This window comes from Zonotrichia leucophrys, chromosome 1, assembly GCF_028769735.1.
Source record: "Zonotrichia leucophrys gambelii isolate GWCS_2022_RI chromosome 1, RI_Zleu_2.0, whole genome shotgun sequence".
Classification (NCBI taxonomy): Eukaryota; Metazoa; Chordata; class Aves; order Passeriformes; family Passerellidae; genus Zonotrichia; species Zonotrichia leucophrys.
In genome coordinates this window covers 4,013,946-4,033,584 of record NC_088169.1, presented here as the reverse complement: position 1 = coordinate 4,033,584, position 19,639 = coordinate 4,013,946, and the positions used below count along the sequence as shown (strand labels likewise).

Sequence of the window (19,639 nt, the reverse complement as noted above, 5' to 3'; positions counted from 1 at the left end):
ACTGCTCCCAGGCTGCCCTGTGAGTTTTAGCAATTTGCTAAATTCTAAATTCTCCATGGTGTTTAGGCTGCCCAGCTGTCAGCTCCAGGGCACTCAGAGCACTCCCTGCAAGGGCAGATTACACAGCCCAGGGTCTGGGAGGGGCACAAGGGGACAGAAAATAAACTCTGGAATATCCAGAATTTGTGCTGGGGGAAAAAACCCACCCAACAAGCACAATCTGCTCCTCTGTGCCTCTGATTCAGGACTGTTTGCTGTGTGAGTCCAGCCCTACCCCAGCATCTCAGCAGAGTAATGCACACATGTGCCTGCATTTCCAACATATATCTACATGAAATCAGGCCTGAAAGAGTGAGTCAGGGCCTAAATCAGCATTGCAATTGAACTAAAATAATCTAAGGCTGCTCTAAATGCACATAGCTTTAACCTGTCACATCAAATGAAAATTATGTACTTAAACTGTAATCTTCCTGCTCCCTTAGTCATCAAAAGAGGCCAGATCAAATTAAAAAAAAAAAAAAAAAGAAAAAAGGAGAGAGCGTGGATGCTGTTCAGAGGATGAGGAGGAGGTGGGGCTCATGGAGCAGGATATTCACAGAGTTATTAATGTTGGAAAAGCCCTCCCAGTCCCAGCTGTGCCTTGTCCCCACATTGTCCCCAGCCCAGAGCTCTGAGTGCCACACCCTGGACATCCTTGGACACCTCCAGGGATGGGAATCCAAATCTGCCAATGTTTAATCGCCCTTTCAGGGAAGAAATCCCTGCTGATGTCCAGCCTGACCCTCCCCTGGCAAAACCTGAGGCCATTCCCTCTTGTCCTGTCACCTGGGAGCAGAGCCCCCCTGGCTGCACCCTCCTGTCACTGAGTCACTGAGAGAGACAAGGTCCCCTCTGAGCCTCCTTTTCTCCAGGCTAAAAAAACCAGTAAAACTCAAAATTCTACTTGAACCAAGGGTGCTTCTGCCTTCCAAGCCACAGTCAGCCCCAGACTCAGCCCCCAGCACTGCCATCCATTCTCCAAGCAGAAAAGCAGCACCCTGAGCTGCTGGTGGCATCGGTGGCTCTGTGTTGTCACCTCCTCTGACATGGCCTGGCTAAGGGACAGTAAATATTTCCACACCTGTATTTGTCAGAGCCTGGGACAGACAGGGATAAGGTCAGGCTGCAAACACCCCCCAAAGATGCCATTGCTTGGCTGGGTTTGTGTGGTAGAATCAGGTGACCCCTCTGTGGAGAATCATTGGCACCTGATTCCATTGATTCAGGAGGCTGAACAATTGTTTTATTAAAAATTTACTGTATGACTTGAATACTGTATTATATTAAAGAGATACTATACAAAGATAAATACTAAAGAAAAACCCATGACTGTCTAAGACAGCCAGGACACAGCTCTGACCCAACTGGCCAAGGAAACAAAACAATCCTCAGCAGAATCCAGTTGACAAATCCCTTCAGGTAAACAATCTCCAGAACGCATTCCACACATTCCACATGTGCAAAACACCAGGAGCAGAGAATAGAGATAAGAATTTTCTCTTCTTCTCTGAGGTTCCTTGCTGCAATTCTCAGGAAATATCCTTGGGAAGTTGGGCCTGCCTGCTCTCTATGAAGAGAGCTCTGGCTACAATTCACCCTTCGTATTATAATATAATTAATATATTATTTTAATAATATTATAATATATATTAATTATAAACATATAATTATATAATACTATAATTATTTCTTAATATAATAAATTATAATTCTTGTTAATATAATTATTTAGTATTTCTTTAATATTAATTGAATATTTACTATGTATTTAATATTAATTTATTGATTTTAATTTATTCATTATTTATTTGATATTAATATTAAGTTATACAATATAGTTAATATTTATTTTCTATTATATTATATTATATTATTTATATTATAATATTATATTATATATTTATATTATATTATATTATATTATATTATATTATATTATATTATATTTTTACAATATTACATAATACAAATTATAACTATATTGTAATCAATTAACAATTAATAATTATAATATTTTATTATTATAAGTATATAATTAGATGTATAATTTATATTATTATATAATATAGTATATATTATAAAATATATATTATAATTATATATTATATATATCATCTCTATGATGGTATATTATTAATTATTTTATTAATAATTATATTTATAATTAATTATAATGTATTGTTAATTATATATAGTGTAATAATTATTGTATATAATATATATTCCATTATATATAGTAATGCTGTATAATAATATAATATAATTATTAATATAATTATTATTACTACCAAATATGTAATTAATATAATTAATTTTATTATAAAATATAATTCTTATTAATTCTTAATTAATTCTTATTATAATAAAAATAAAAGGAAGACTTCATTTACAGTTCTTCTGCTGGGCCCCCTTCTTCTCTCTGTGCTTCTCCAGGAAAAACCTGGGAGACAGAATTATGTCTCTCTGTTCAGAGAATGTGAATGCCACAGGCTTGAGGTTTGCTACGTTTTGCTTTTTCCCCAGGATGAAAAATGTGAGTGGGAGCTCTGTCCTTGTGTTTCTCTGAGCACAAGTGGGGTCAGGCACACAAACTCCTGCAGATGAAGGGGGGCATCCTTGATTTACACCCTGCCACTTGCTGTAGCAATAGGATGTTTTGATGGCTTCACTGCCTGACTGCACTGGAAGCTTTAAAGATATTCACTCTAATGCAAAATCAACCCCAATTTTCCTGCAGAGCTTTTCAAGATTTTTCTACAGAAATTTTCTACAGATTTCTTTCTTTCAGTCAGGAGGAAGAGTTTTGTTGAAATAACACCCTCAGGCCTTCAATGGGTGCAGTTGATGTTACAAAGACACAACAGCAGTGCAGATCAATCTAATATGAGGAAAATTGTTGCCAATAAAACCTGCTTGTGAGGCAGCAAAAAACCCTCAGCTTTACAGGATTATAATTCTACTGATGCAAAATTGACAGGTTTTATCCAGAGAAGCTGTGTCTGCCCAATGTCTGGAAGTGTCCAAGGCCAGGTTGGATGGGGTTGGAGCAATCTGGGATAGAGGAAGGTGTCCCTGTCCATGGAAGGGGATGGAATCAGATGAATTTTAAGATCCCCTCCAACCCAAACCATTCTGTGATTCTGTGGTTCTAAACCCACACCCTTCGTAGACAAGACACACCAGGTACCTCACTGTGCATTATTTAAATTCCCTGATTTTATAACAGCACCTCTGCCATGGGGAGGGGGTTGGAACAGTGTTCACTGAATGAGATCAAAATACATAAAATTCTATTGCAACTTGTGCAGACAAGGCCCAAATAGCTCTCAGCATCAGCAGTTAACAGGATAAGTGGACAGCCAGTGTTGTGTACTGCTGATTCCTGTGCCCGTCAGTGCTCCTGGGGCTGCCTCCATCCCTCAGGGTGAATTCCCTGCTTCCATCCCTCAGGGCACAGAAAGGTTTTTCCTGCTGACAGAATCGTGTCCAGGCAGGTTTTGAGCATCTCCAGAGAAGGAAACTCCTCAGCCTCTCTGGGCAGCCTCTTCCAATGCTTTGTCACCCCCACAGGAAAGCTTTCCTTCATATTCAGATGAAACTTCGTGTGTTGCAGTTTTTGCCTTGTCCTGCTGCTGGGCACCACTGGAAAGTCTGGCTCCATGCCCTTGGCACCTGCCTTTAAGATATTTGGGTGCATTGATAAGGTCATGGAATCCCAAAATGGGTTGGAAGGGACCTCAAAGCCCATCCAGTGCCACCCCTGCCATGGCAGGGACACCTCCCACTGTCCCAGGCTGCTCCAAGCCCCAATGTCCAGCCTGGCCTTGGGCACTGCCAGGGATCCAGGGGCAGCCACAGCTGCTCTGGGCACCCTGTGCCAGCCCCTGCCCACCCTCACAGGGAAGGATTTCTTCCCAAAATCCTCCCTGAGGATGCCAAAGCCACCTCAGCACCTCAAAGATCAGGGTGAACTCTGGATCTGCAGGGCTTTCAACTCTCCCTGCCCTCTGAGGATGGCTCAGGGCCGGCAGCCAGGGCTCTGTGGGTTTCAGCCCTTCCTCATCCCCACGGCCTCAAACTGGCCAGGGCTCAGAGGTTTGGCCTCAGCCATGACCTGCATGGAGCAGGCAGCTCCTCCTCATCCCCCTGGCTGGGATGAGCCCTCCCAGCTGATCCCATCCCTGTCCTGTGCTGCTTTCCAGGGCCTGAATCCCATTAACACACCTCTCCCCCAGCACGAGGCCAGCACCTGGCAGAGAACCAGGAAAATACAGGTTGGATATTAGAAAAAAGTTTTTTATGGAAAGGGTGAGAAAGTTCTGGAATGGCTGCCCGGGGAGGTGGTGGAGTCCCCATCCCTGGGTGTGTTTAACAGAGCCTGGATGTGGCACTGGGTGCCAGGGTTCAGTTGGGCTGTTGGGGCTGGGCTGGACTCGATGGTCTTGGAGGTCTCTTCCAACCTGGGATTCTGTGAATTCTGGGAATTCTGTGATTCTGTGATTCTGTGAATCTGTGACAGCATGGCACTGGTGCTCTCCAGTGCCCCCAGCCCTTCCCACATCCCTCCTGCTGCACTGGGGGATTTGGCTTGGAGCCATTCAGGCTTTAACTCAGGCATGTGGTCTGTTCCAATAAGCTGTGCAGGTTATGAAATGCTGGGGCCACCAGAAAAGGGCAGCACAACCTCACCCTCACTGCCTGGAGCTCTCCTGGAAGGAGCCCTTGGCATATCTGTGTGAGAAAATGGATTTGTAGAAAACTCTCAAAACCTAACAGAAGGCTCACACAGTGTGCATCTGTATGCAAACCTTGAAATAAAAAAATACTGCCTTAAAAATACCACAGAGTAAGACAGACATCGTTAAAAGAGAAAATGAACTAAAAACAAGTTTTGAAGAATGGCCTTACAAAAAAAGACTGGATACTTTAGAGAAATAGAACTATGAAAGATGCATTGTATTTAGACTCACAAAGAGTAATTTTAGATTATTTATATATTGTATATCATTATTTATATAATATTATTTATGTTATTATATTATTATTTAGGCATTATTATATTATTATTATTAAGGCATTTGCAGCATGTGTAGCAAAAACTGATAGTGTATTGTAATTAGGAAATAGTTGGCTTCTGATTGTGATAACGAGAATTGTAACACCTGTATTATCTCACCCTCCAAATGAAACTAAAAAACAGAATAAAAGTTTTTAAAATGCCTCTCTGAGTGAGGAAAGGGCTCAGTCCAACCTGCAGGGACAGGGTCTGTGCCCCCCTGAGCCCCCAGAGCTGCCCTCTCTGCCCTGGCACTGATGGGAATCCAATCACACGCTCCAGGGCTTCTGCCTGAAGGAATAAGGAAAGCAGATTAATTATTTTGGTCCCTGCCCACTGCACAAATAAGTGGAAGGTTGTGAAGGGTTTCTGTGTGTTTGCGGTTTTTTGCCCTGTTGGCTCATTTTGAAGGAAAAAAAGAAAAAGGAAAAGAAGAGGGAAAGGGAAAGGAAAGGGGAAAAGGGAATGGGGAAAAGGGGAAGGAAAAAGGAAAAGGAGAAAATGGAAAGGAAAAAGGGGAAGGGGAAGAGGGAAAGGAAAAAGGGGGAAAGGAAAAAAGGGAAAGAGATAAAGGGAAAGGGGAAATTGGGGGGGAAAAGGAAGGGAAAATGGAAAAAAGGAAAGGGAAAAGGAATAAGGGAAAGGGGGGAAGGAAAAAAAGGAAAGGGAATAATGGAAAGGGGAAGAGGGAGAGGGGGAAAGGGGAAGGAAAAGGAAAAGGGGAAAGGAAAAGGGGGGAAAGAAAAAGGGGGAAGGGAAAAATAGAAAGGGAAAGAGATAAAGGGAAAAGGGAAATTGGAAAAAAAAAGAGAAAGGGAAAATGGAAAAAAGAAAAGGGAAAAGGAAAAAAGGGAAAGGGGGAGGAGAAAAAGGAAAAAAGGAAAGGGAAAAATGGAAAGGGGAAAGAAGTAAAGGGAAGGGGAAAAGGGAAGATGGAAAAAAAGAAAAGGGGAAATGGGAAAAAGGAAAGGGGAAAGGAAAAGGAAAGGGGAAGGAATAGAAAAAGGAAAAAAAGGGAAGAGATAGGAAAGGAAAGGAAATGAAAAAAAGAAAAAATGAAAAAGGAAAGGGAAGGAGGGAGGGGGAAAGGAAAAAGGAAAAAGGGAAAGGGAAAATGGAAAGGTAAAAGAATAAAGAGGAAGAGGGGGGGGGAAAGGAAAGGAAAAGAAAGGGAAAAAGAAAAGGGAAAGATGGAAAGGGAAATTGGAAAAAGAAGGGAAAATGGAAAAAGAAAGGAAGGAAATTGAAGGAGTAAAAAGGGAAAAAGAGAAAGTGAATGATAAAAAGTGAAAAAGAGAAAAAGGTAAAAAAATGAAAAAGGGAAAGAGGGAAAGGGAAAGGGAAAGGGAAAGGGAAAGGGAAAGGGAAAGGGAAAGGGAAAGGGAAAATGAAAGGGAAAGGGAAAGGGTCTGTATGAGGCAGTCATGAAAAGCCCAGGGGAAGGTCGGGGTCACCCTGGAGCTGTGAGCTCCGAGGATGGAGCCCAGGCTTTGGGATCTGCTGCAGGATCTGCATCCATGCCTGGGAGCCCCTCTGGAAGCAGGGACCTGCAGCTCCCTCTGTGCCCTTAACCCCGAGGGAAGGACAACACCAGCCAAGGATGTGAGCCAGGGAAACAAAGGATTAAACCCAGGTTTGACCAAACTCCCACTGCTTCCCACCCAGCCTTATCTGCCCCCAGTGTTTCCCCAGCCCTGACTGATCTGAGCTCCTTTATCTGCTGCAGGGCATCAGATGGAGCCTGATTGAAGTGCCAGAAAATGCTCACTCAGTTCTGGCTCTGACAAATGGATCCCTCTGAGCTGCTGAGTTTAATCTGCTTTTATTTTATTTTTTTTTTTATTTATTATCAGCTTTTTCCTGTTCTGGGCCAGCAAGAGAGCAAAAGCCAAGGGGAAGGTATCCAAGTGGAATATTTTTTGATGTGGTTCAAAACAAGGGCTTGTCAGGAAGGAAGTTTCAGGTCATTTGACTTGAAACTAAGTATACCAAAGCTTCCAAATTTAAAAAATAAAGCCCACCCTGCCTTGCACATGTCCTGCATAGAAGAGAAGGCTCCAAATCCAGCTGATTACGAGTTCATCTGCTGCTGGGCATGGCATTGGTAGAAAATGGGATGTAAAGGAAATGTGATTCAATATTGCCTTCAAAGAAGTTGGAAATTCAAAAAAGTTCTCCTGAAAGCTCAACAGAAATGAAATATTTTATATTTATATATTTTTTTACTTTTATATATATTTTATATATAAATATTATATATATATATATATATATATATATACATATAGTGATTCTTTGAAATATTTCCACTCTGTTTCAAGATGAATTCCAAGGAGTGAAACATGTTTTTCACAAAATAAAAAAATGCCATTTGGTGAACATTTATTTCTTATTTATATTCTTATTTATATTTATACTATTAATGTTTATATTCTTATTTTATTTCTTATATCTGGAACTGTTCTATAGCATGTCAGCATCAGAAATAAAATTATAACACTTTTCCCCTATATTTCAGGGGAAACCATGCTTGTCAGTACAGTTCTCCATCCACTTGCTCTACCACACAATTTTCTGTTCCCTCAAAGCATTTTTTGCAGTTGTTTTGTAAATTGAGTAATACCCCTGATTCCACAAATACTTATCAATGCTTTTAAAATACTTATACATGAAAAAATCCTTTTTTTTTTTTTTCTGTGTTGGGTTTTGGATTGAGCTTTTTTTCAGGTGGGTATTGGCCAACCACAAGTCCATCTTCTCCATGATTTCCTGGCTGTTTAACTCCTCACATCTACTCTGTGGTCAGCTTCTTTTTTCCTGTGTTTCCTGGGTTTATCAGGTACCTGGGGCTGGGATCTGGTGGGTGAGGATCCAGGCTGGAGCAGGGAATGTAGTTAGAGACACATTTTCTGAAAAATCTTTTCCTTAGGATTTTTTCCTCCTGAGAAGCTGGGAGGCCTCAGGAACAAAATGTAAACAATGATTATCTGCTGCTGTGGAATGCAACAGGTGCATCTGTGATTGGTCTCATGTGGTTGTTTCTAATTAATGGCCAATCACAGTCAGCTGGCTCAGACTCTCTGTCTTGAGACACAAACCTTTGTTATCATTTCTTTTTCTATTCTTAGCCAGCCTTCTGTTGAAAATCTTTCTTCTATTCTTTTAGTATAGTTTTAATATAATATATATCATAAAGTAATAAATCAGCCTTCTGAAACATGGAGTCAGATCCTTATCTCTTCCCTCATCCTCAGACCCCTGTGAACACCATCACAGGATGTGACCCTGAGAGGGGAGAGCTCCTGCAGGGGCTGCAGTGTTGAACCCTCCATGCCCAAGGTGCCACTGCTGTGTGCCCCAGCTGCTGCTAAAACTCAGAACCATGGAATCTCTGAGGCTGGGAAAGACCTCCAGCATCATCCAGTCCAAACTTTGATCCCCACCTTGTCCCCAGCCCAGAGCACTCAGTGCCACCTCCAGGGCACACCTGCAGGGATGGGCACTGCAGAGCTCCCTGGGCAGCCCCTGCCAAGGCCTGAGCTCCCTTTCCATGGGCAAATTGCTGCTGCTGTCCCAGCTGAGCCTGCCCTGGCCCAGCCTGAGGCCGCTCCCTCTGCTCCTGTCCCTGTTCCCTGGAGCAGAGCCCGACCCCCCCGGCTGTGCCCTCCTGGCAGGGCCTTGTGCAGAGCCACGAGGGCCCCTGAGCCTCCTTTGCTCCAGCCTCAGCCCCTTCCAGCTCCCTCAGCCCCTCCTGGGGCTCCAGCCCCTGCCCAGCTCCGTTCCCTGCCCTGGACACGCTCCAGCCCCTCCAGGGCTCTCCTGCAGGAGCAGAACTGGGCCCAGCCCTGGAGGGGCCTCTCAGAGCCAGCACAGAGGGACAATCCCTGCCCTGCTCCTGCTGCACACACAATTCCTCATCCAGCCCAGCTGCCAGGGGCCTCTTGCCCCCCTGGGCACCCCTGGGCTCGTGTCCAGCCCCTGTCACAGCACCCCCAGGGCCTTTCCAGCTCTCCAGCCCCTCTGCCCAGCCTGGAGCTCCCTGGGGTTGTGGTAACCAACATTCCCTCTGTGAAGGGTGTCTGGTGCTGGAGAGGATCTCCCTCATTTCTGCACCCTGGGCTGGTGCTGGCATCCCTCATCTTGCACAGGGGGACACCCTGAGCATATTTAAGAGTCACTAAATAAATGAAATAAATGGCTGATGGAACAAACCCTGCTCAAACACCAAGCTGAAGAGCTCCAATCTTTGCTCCCTTGCCCCCTTACAGAGTTCAGGTCTTCTTACAGCCAGGGTGGCCAGAGTTTTAGTGTTTTACTTCATCCCTCTCCCATTCTGCCCCATGAAACACGAGCTCCAAGGTGTCCAGCTTGGAGCAGTTTATAGATTCACACAAGGGCAGTGTCCAGCTGAGTGTTTATAGATTTATTTCTGGGGGCTTCCTTGCCAGGTGACTTCACATGAATGGTATTCCTTAAACATGAAAAATGATTGTGAAGTGAAAGAATGGGAGGAAATGGCCTCAAGTTGTGCCCAGAGAAGTCCAGATTAGATATAAGAATAAAACATTTTCCCTGGAAGAGTGGTCAGGCATGGGAATGAGGTGCCCAGGGAGGTGGTGGAGCTGCCAGCTATGGAATTGTTCAAGAGGTGTCTGAATGTGGCACTTGGGGAACATGGTTCAGGGGTGATTTTGGTGGCTCTGAGTAGATAGTGAGGCTGGATAATTTTGGAGGTCTCTTCCAACCTCAATGATTCTGTGATTTTATGACAATTATATTTTAAAAAATAAACCTGCAGATAGTACAACTTGCTGTACTTATAATCATTTTATCTGGTCTCTAGTTTATATCCCCCCCTCTCAACCCCTCTTTTTTTCAGGAGGACACAACCATGACCCACCCAGACCAGGGTGTGCTGTGCTCACCTAGATAAGGGGTATCAGAACCCCCTCCAGCTCCTCTTTAGGGTGAGTCAGGCCAGGAAAACTGGCTGCCCACAAGTTCAGAGCTCATTAATCTTTCATACAGGGCAGTAAAACATGGAGGAGCAGTAAATACACCTGTCCTTGTTTCCTTCAGACCACTAAATCATCTGGAGTCAGTCAGTGTGGGGCTTCTGATATTAAATCATCAACTCTTGAAGCAATTGGACACTCTGGAGTCTTTTATTGGGTTTGTGTGGCTGAGCTTTGGCAGCAGGGGCAGGGACTACAGGAATTAGAATTCCCTTTTTGGCATCTTCTCAACACAAAGGGTGCCTCTCAGCCCCTGAACACAAAGAAAGAGGGGAAACACTTCATTTAAAAAAAAATCAGGCAAAATATGAGGGTCACTGACATTTGCTTTTGTGGAACCTTTCTGTTTTAATCAAACTCCTTTAGAGGAAATGCCTTGTACAAAAAGCTCATCCAACCCACAGGAAAATAAAGACTTCTGCTTGGAGTCAGTTTTTGACCAAAAGGCAGCTGGTTGGGTTTTCTTTTTGCAAGAAAGAAAGAAAACTGAGAATGACACTGAGAAATGCTTCTAGGGATCCAGGGGCAACCAAAATTTCTCTAGGAAACCTGTTCTCGTGCCTTCTACCCTAGCAATAAAATATTTTTTCCTAATATCCAACTTAACCCTGCCCTCTGGCACTGGGAGCCATTCCCTGTGTGCTGTCCCTGCATCCCCTGGCAATTGTCTCTCTCCAGCTTTCCTGGGGCTCCTCCAGGCCCTGCAAGGCCGCCCTGAGCTCAGCCCAAAGCTTCTCCTGTGCAGGTGAGCAATGCCAGCTGTGCCAGCCTTTCCTGCCAGCAGAGCTGCTCCATCCCTCTGCCCATCCTGGAGCCTCCTCTGGGCTCTGCAGCAGCTCCAGCTCCTCCCTGCGCTGGGGCAGCTCTGCAGGTGGGGAATCACCTGAGCAGGGCACAGGGACACAATCCCATAGGGACACAGTCCCACAGGCGGTGGCCCCAAGCAAGGCAGAACGTCCCGAGTTTCTGCTGCCGGCTCAGTGTCTAATTTGGAACCCCAAAATCCATCCTGACAGGGCAGAACCCTGCAGGAGGCTCTGACCTTCATGTGTGCCATGTTCCAAACCCTGCTGCCAGCCTGGGTACTGTGGGCTCTGTCCCTATCCCAAGGAGGCTCCAGCACCTGCCGGGATTATCCCAGGCAGGGATCGAGTGTCAGCCCGGCTCTCTGATCTTCCACTTGGAGCAGACACGAGTCCAACACAGCCCCCTTCAGACAGAGGGCACCAAAATATCTGTGCTTTTAGCTCTTCCTCTCAGATCTAAAACCTCTTAGAGCTCTTCCTCTCTCCAAGAGGGTGATGCTGAGGTTTGGAACAGAAACAGTCAGGCAAAGATCACCCTGGGTTAAAAATAAGAACAGAAGTGCAGGATCATTTGCTAAGGACATCATTTGCTAAGGACATTCAGCACAGGCTGAATTCACTTTTTCCAGGTGCCTCTGGCACACTACAGGTCCTGCACACCCAGTATTTACTGTCCCTCCTTGTTTTTTACATCCCATGTTCCTCCTGACATGTGCACATCTGCACAAAGATGTTATTGCCCATTCCTCTGGAATAAATTCTTTCCCCAGCTTTATGCTTTCTCTGTTCCTGAGTACGAAACAACTGTCATTATCCAACATTTTTTGGGAATTTCCAATTTGGAAATGTTGCTATTCTACACCAACCAAGGTCCTGTTGCCTCCTCTAATAAACTGGACAGTGCCAGACCTGGATTACTGGAATTTCTTCTCCCCAGTTAATTTTTAATAATTACAGCAATTACTGGAATTTCTTCTCCCCAATCTCCTCAGTGTGGATTGAACCTTTTTGGACAGGATTAAAGCACTGCTCAGGACCTGCCCCAAAGGAAGTGCCAGGGCAGTGCTTTGCAGTGTGACCAGATATCCCCTGTACTTCTGAAAATAACTCCTTGGGACAGCTACTCATCACATTCCTCTTTGCCACGGCTGCATCACGTTACAGCTCCCCACAGCCTGGAGACAAACCTGTGCACACAAAATTCTGCCTCCTGGGCCAGTCCTGGGAGGACAGGACCCCAGTTTCTAGCAGAAATTCTTATTAGCCCCCAAAGCAAGTGATGCTGGGACTCCATGCCTCCAAATTTTGTCTGATATCTGAACTTGGGGATATTTCTCTTCTTTCTGGGATGCTGTCCTGGTTTCCTCCACTCTGGCAATGCTCCTCAGCTCCCTGCCAGTTCTCATTTCTTTGGCACAGGCAGCCTGAGCTGGAGCTGGAGTAAAACAGTCCCAGGACCCATCCTTGGAGGTTTTCCCTCCCTCCTCCTTCCCCGCAGCCTCCCCAGTGCTGGGGATCAGGTGGGGGTGTCCTCCCCACAGCACAGCTGTGACTCCCTGTGGATGGATTTAGAATGATCAGGCAGGTTCATATAACACAACCTTTCACATTTTTCACAACTGTCTCTACGCGCTAGTAAAAGAAAATTAATTGTTTTATTTTGAAGGGTCTAACACTGCTAACGTTTGTTAATGTATCAGTGATTGCAGTGGGTGTGGCAATAATTTTTTGTCTTGGTTTGGAAAGACAGGTGCCTGCTAAGGAAGGCAGGAGTCTCTCTTGAAATGGAGAATGTGAACCCTTGTCACCTTTCCAAATTCCTATAAATTTTAAATTAAGGGGCTCTCAGGCAAAAAATATGGGAGCAGGAAATAATAGTTCTTTAATAGGGAAGAAAAGGATAAAATAAACAATGCAGTACACTAAACCAACACTGACAGAGTCAGAACCCAACCTGACACCCTGTGGGTCAGGCTGTTGGCAGCAGCCCCATTGGAATTGTGGCTCAGCCCTCCTGCAGTGTCAGGGGTGGTTCTGCTGGAGCAGGGATCCTGTAGAAAGGTGAATCTTCCTTGAAGATCCAGTGGAAGAAGAGGCAGCTGCTGTTCCTCTGGTGAATCCAGTGGAGAAGCCGTGCTGGTGTTCCAGAATCTCCAGATTATATCCAGGCAGGAATGCTTGGCTCCTCCCTCTGGGCTCACATCTCCCAATGGGATGCTGTAGTTCTTATCAGCCATGCAGGGACATTCAATGGCTGTTATCAGCAGATGCCCCCCTGGAGGGAGGAGTGATTGTGGAAGAGATAAGGCAAACTGCCCACTTGACAAAAGACAACTGCCATGCAGATGGTAATGGAATACATCCTGCCTTGCAATCTGGAGCATTTGTTTACTTAGCTACAACCTAACTTGATCTAGTTCTTTCAAAGCCATTGCTGAAGCCAGCTGGGGTAAAAACAAACCTGCTGAAACTTTTTTCGCAACATTCTAAGGCATTAAATCACTTTTACAGTTTTCATCACAATGATGAAAGCAGATCTTGTTTTCCTATGTTTTTTCTTTAAAAATACTCTATTTTTTCTTAAAAAATACTCACTATAATAGTACTTAATACTTTAAAAATACTCTTTTTTTCTTAAAAATACTATAACAACTCACTACAATTTTTCTTTAAAATGCTCACTATAATAAGACCTACTGCTTTGGCAGTAGGTGTTATTACAGTGAGTATTTCAGTGTTACATGGGCTACTTTCAAGGCTTGATGGAATGTTCTGCTAACCAGACAAGCATTAACACACAAACCATTGTTCTATTTGTCCTTGCTTTTCTACTTCTTACATCATTTTTTGCTGACCAATCTCATGGCTACTGCTTAGCTCTAATCACAGTTCTGTTGTCTCTGAGGCCTTTTGAAACTTTCCCAAAACCCTCTGATTTTATAGATTCCCAACAACTCCCCACCCAAATTCTGGCCCTCCAAAGCTGCTTCCTCCACCTCCTGTATTTGTCTCTGGATTGGCCACACTGAAAACAACCCCAAAACCAGCCTGAGGCTGGCCAGAAGCTGAATATCATTTTCTTACAGTGATTTATCTGATTAAGGCCACACAGACACCAGTATCCAACCCATTTCAACTTGGTGCAGCATGACCCATCATTAAAGCCCAGCAAGACTCAAATGCAGATGGAAAAGTACTGGAGGCCACAGGAAGCCAGTATTCCTGCTCCATCCCTGGCTGCTGGAATCACTCCTGTGCAGTGCCATGCCAAAACTGTCACCTCCCTGGCCAGAGGGGGGCTGGAAGAGAATATGCCTGTTTGATTTATTTATTTTGAGACTATTGTGGAAGTGCTTCACTTTTGTCAGAATAAAATATTAAACAAACAAAAAAAATCCTCCCATGGTGAGGGGTAAGGGAAACACAGGCTGGGCATTAGGGAAGAAGGCAGTTCCTGTGCTTGGTGCTGCAAATTTCATCAGGGTAATGTGATTTTGAGGGCTCAGGCTGGCAACAGGCAGGCTCAGCACTGCTCAGCACAGGGCTCCAGCTCACCTGCAGCTCCTGCTGGGCCCCACCAGAGCAGGGACTGCAAATTGGAGCTGACAGGACGGTGGCATCCAGCCAGGATCCCATCCTGGAGTGTGACCGTGTTCACAGGGGTCTCAGGATGAGGGAAGAGATGAGGATCTGACTCCATGTTTCAGAAGGCTTGATTTATTATTTTATTATATATATTATATTAAAACTATGCTAAAAAAATAGAAGAAAGGATTTCATCAGAAGGCTAGCTAAGAATAGAATAGCAAAGAATGATAAAGGTTTGTGGCTCGGGCTCTCTGTCTGAGCCAGGTCATTAATTAGAAACAACCAACATGGGCCAATCACAGATGCACCTGTTGCATTTCACAGCAGCAGATAACCATTGTTTACATTTTGTTCCTGAGGCCTCACAGCTTCTCAGGAGGAAAAATCCCAAGGAAAGAATTTTTCGTAAAAGATGTCTGTGACAGTGGAGCTCAGCAGAGCAGAAATCACCATACTTTGAGCCCAGCCCCACAGCTCAGGGTCAGGATCCCACAGCCACCCTCACCCTCTCTTTGTGCACTCTGAGCTCTGATGTGTCCTGGTGTCTGTCTTGGAATCACAGAGCCATTTAGGTTGGAAAAGGCCTTTAAGATCATCAAGACCAACCGTTCCCCAGCACACCAAGGCCACCAGTGCCCCATGTCCCCAAATGCCACATCTGCAGAGCTTTTAAATCCCTACAGGGATGGAGACTCCAGCACTGTCCTGAGCAGCTCATCCCAATGTTCAACAACCCTTTCCTTGCATAATTTTTTCCTCATATCCCATATAAACTTCCCTTAGTGCAAATTGAGGCCCCCTTCCCTTCCCTTCCCTTCCCTTCCCTTCCCTTCCCTTCCCTTCCCTTCCCTTCCCTTCCCTTCCCTTCCTCTTCCTTCTTCCCTTCCCTTCCCTTCCCTTCCCTTCCCTTCCCTTCCCTTCCCTTCCCTTCCCTTCCCTTCCCTTCCCTTCCCTTCCCTTCCCTTCCCTTCCCTTCCCTTCCCTTCCCTTGAAATTTCCATTCCTTTCCTTGAAATTTCCTTTCCTTTCCTTTCCTTGAAATTTCCTTTCCTGAACTTTCATTTTTTTCCCCTTTCCTCTTTCCTTTCCTCTCCTTTCACTTTCCACTTTCCTGGAACTTTCCTGAACTTTCCTTTCCTGTCCCTTGCTACCCAGAAGCAGACCCTGACCCCCACCTGGCCCCACTCTCCTGTCAGGGATTTGTGGAGAGGGAGAAGATCCCTTCTTTGGAATTTGGTTTCTCTTTGATCCACTGAGCTCCACTCTGGTGCTACACAGTCAAGGAGAAAAAAAAAACCAAAAAATCCCAAAAAAAAACCCAACCCAAACCAAAACAAAAAAAAAAATGAAACAAAAAAACCCCAAACCAAACTTAAAACCAAAACTTCTAGATTCTTGCATTGTTTTGTGCAATGGTTCTTTTTCTGGGGCTGTGTTCTCCTGAGGATTGCACTGCTGAGGAAGGAGAGGTGCTAACAGGGTTTTCCACACCTCTCAGCAAACCCCAGCTAGCTGGCAGGAGGGCACTCTGTGTGACATCTTCCTCTGCACACGTGAGGAAGTGGCCTCTGCAGCCTCAGAAATATGCTCCAGACTTTTCCAGTGAAGCAGGAAACACAGATAAGTTCTTTTCTGCTTTAAAATGTCACAAAATCACAGAAACATCAAGGGTGGAGGAAACATTCACGGCCATCCAGTGAGCAAAAAGGAGTAAAATGTGAGGGTGAGCATATTCTCAGCCATTTCTCCTGCAGGCTGCTTAACAGGAGAGTTTGGTGAGAAAGCAGTGAAAATACCATGTGAGGGAGAAGGTTTGATAGCTGTCAGATATCAATATCATGTGGGGAAAAAAGTGATCATTTTTCAAGGAGAATGGACAACCCAGAGGCAAATCATCTTATGAAATTAGGAACATGCAGTTATGGTTTAATCTTTTCATGAGTGCATTGATACTTCGATTTTATTCCCACAAATTCTTTTCTCACTTTTCTCATAAAGGTGAAAGGAAGTTAGCTGGGTGTATGTTCTATGTCTATCTGTCAGAGCTGGTGCAGTTCTCTGCTGTTCCTGGGGCAGTTTTTCCTTTCTCTCTCCCACAGCCAACCCTCCCTCCAGGAGATCTCTGCTGTCCATGGCCACTGAGTGTCCCTGCAGGGCTGATCCAATCCCAGCATCCCATGGGGAGATGCTCCGCCCAGGGGAGGAGCCAAGCATTCCTACCTGGATCCAATCTGAGCCTGGCACAGCACAGCAGCCTTTGCCCCCTGCATTGCCAGAGGAGCAGCTTTCTGCTGCCCTGCATGGCCAGAGGGAGCCCAGGCCCATCTGCAGCAGCCCTGGAGCTGCAGAGGAAAACTCCCCCCTTGTGCAGGATCCCTGCTGCAGCAGAGCCACAGCTGGCACTGCAGGAGGGCTGAGCCCCCATGGGATGGGGCTGGGACACCCCCTGACACACAGGGGGCAGGGACTGCTCTGGCTCTGGCAGTGCTGTTTTGTGTTACTGAATTTTATTTTTATTTTCTTCTGTAATGAAGAACTGTCATTCCTACTCCCATATCTTTGCCTGAGAGCCCCTTAATTTCAAAATTACAATAATTCAGAGGGAGGACGTTTACATTTTTCATTTCAAGGGAGTCTCCTGCCTTCCTTAGCAGACACCTGGCTTTTCAAACCAAGACACCAGCCTATGGTCAAAACTTGGGCTTGGACAAGCTGGTATCAAAACTCAGCTTCTCTTAAATCCAGTGACAGAGTTACTCCTCACAAATCAAACATCCTGACAGAGAATGGTACAGTGGCTCAAAGAAACTATGGCCTCTAAAGCAGTCCCAGGTGTTCTCAGAGATTCATCCTTCATCTCTCCACAGTTCCTTCCTACTTTTATCCCTGGAGGTATTTAAAAGTGAAGATGTGACCCTTAAGGAAGATTTTTAGTGGTGGGGTTGGCAGTGTTAAGTTTATGGTTGGATTCAGGGATCTCAAGGGTCTTTTCCCACCTAAATGATCCCAAATTCTCAGTGACAGAAAGGCATCACCACGATTCTCCACTCCTAATTTCGACTCCTGTGCCCTTGATTTGTGTCACACAACTCTGCACTCCAGTAACCAGTGAGTTCCTTTCCCCTGAGCTAAATGGAGATAGAAACTCATTCAGATGAGTCTCAGCTGAGATTTGTTGCTCCCTCCCCGTGCTTCTTGCTTGGCAATGATGGGAACAACAAGCATCCTTCAGGATATCTGACATCAAACCTAAAACTCACAATCTGCTTCCTGAAGGAATGATTGTCTTGAGTTCTCAACTTCCCAGATGATATGTCAAGCATATTTCCAGCCTCCCAAAGCTGCCAAAGGATGCAGACAGACAGACTTATCTCCTGACATTAAACAGAGGACTGCAAGCAAGTTTTATTACTTGGAAGGTGGATGAATGGATGTGGTGGCTGGAAAAGTGGCCAGAAACCCTGACTGGGGGCTGGCACTGCCCTGGCAAAGCTCCTGAACAGTTTAATTTCTCTCCAGTGAATTTCACAAAGAGAAAATTTTCATTTTCATTTCAAAACTCCTGAACAGTTTCATTTCTCTTCAATGAATTTCACAAAGAGAAAATTTTCTCCTTTCTTAGTAGAAAATCTCTCACACACTTTGTGGGCTCAGAAGTGCTCTCACCCATGGCCCAAGTTCCCTTCTGGACCTGCCATTCCAAATCCTTTATTAGCAACAGAGTGCAGCACCTCAGATTCACTTTCCCACAAAACAAACAATTGACTAACTCAATCCACTCTGTTGCTTGCCATGGTACTCAAAATCACGTCTTTGACACTTCAGCAGCCTGTGAAAGTTGACAATCAATCATCCCCAAGTGCCAACAGCCACATCCTATGACATACATGGATCTGTAGGAAGCATAGCTTGAAGCCTTTCTAATTTTAGCTTGTTTCAGGATACGAGAAGTTTCAAGCATCAATCATGCAAGGAAAATGCTTTACATACCAAAGTGTCACCAAAAAAAAAAACCAAAAAAACAAAGTACAGCCTGCTGGTTTGTGTGTAACTGGGGTGCACTGGGAGGATTTTGCATCCATGGATTCCTGAAGCCTGTGAAATGCTGTGTACTCTGTGCTAACCAGCTGCAGTTTCCTTCTCCCAGGAAAACAGGAATATATACGTGCAGGCAGTATTCCTCCAAGTGCATGTAAGCCAATAGCTCACAAATTCGTGCTACTGATTTTCATTCAGCTGCAGTTTAGAAAAGATTGAATTCTTTGCACTAAATTACTGCAGAAAGTATTAAGCTTATGTAAGCAGAATTAACATTATGGCTAAAACCACCGAGCAGCAGCCGGCCCCAGTTGATCCTTGGCATACTCACAGCCCCCTTTTCTCCTGGCAGGAAGGATGGCCAGCCCGTGCTGATCCCAAGGAACATCCCAAATTTCAGTGCTGGCTGCAGGATCTTTGCTGTCCCGTTTGCTGTCTCACCCCAGGCACCAGCTGAAGACCAGGGCAGCGTGTCCCTGCCACGTGGGAGGCTCAGCATTCCTCACATTCCCTCCCAGCCTTCCCAGATTAGACCCTGTCCAGAAGATCACTGCTGTATTTCTGCCTTAACAAGAGTGGGCAAAGTGTGGTGGGTTTTGTCTCAAACCCAAAGGCTGCAGCCCTGCCTGATGTCCTGAGCGCTCTCAGGGGTTTTGTTCTAAGGGAAAAGTGGAACTTGTGGTTCAGCAGGCACAGGGAATACATCAAGGCACAGCACACATTGGATCTACCACATTTCCAGAGTGGTTAACAGTTCTGTGTTTATGTTGTCCACCCTGCTCCCCAAAGTCCTTCTGCTCCAAACCTCTGCAGCAATGAATGGCTGCTGTCCTGGTTTGGCTGCTGGTGAGATGAGGAAAATTTCCCCCAGGAAGAGAAATTACCTGCAGGAATGTAAGAAATGCTAAAATCAGCGGCTCACCCAAGCTGGTACTCAGTCTTTGAAAATGGAAACAGGAAAAACTATTTAGGAATAGCAATATTTAAATCCTTTTGCTGCCAGTTACCAGCATCTGTGATTCCTTGGATTTGGGATGTTGTGGACAAATCCCAGGCTGTAGTATCCATCTGGATTTGGGAATTTGTTGTGGACACAT

The 19,639-nt window shown here is 45.0% G+C and overlaps 1 protein-coding gene across 1 annotated transcript in view; it reads right to left on the bottom strand.

Annotated features, from left to right (window-relative positions):
- The window catches only part of B3GALT5 (beta-1,3-galactosyltransferase 5), a 38,833-nt gene extending 19,827 nt beyond the window's left edge, over window positions 1–19,006 (bottom strand). The window contains exon 1 of the mRNA XM_064705463.1: window positions 18,874–19,006. The gene's annotated coding sequence lies outside the window, so the exon portion shown is untranslated. The remainder of the gene's footprint in view (window positions 1–18,873) is intronic.
- Between the last annotated feature and the right edge of the window lie 633 nt (window positions 19,007–19,639).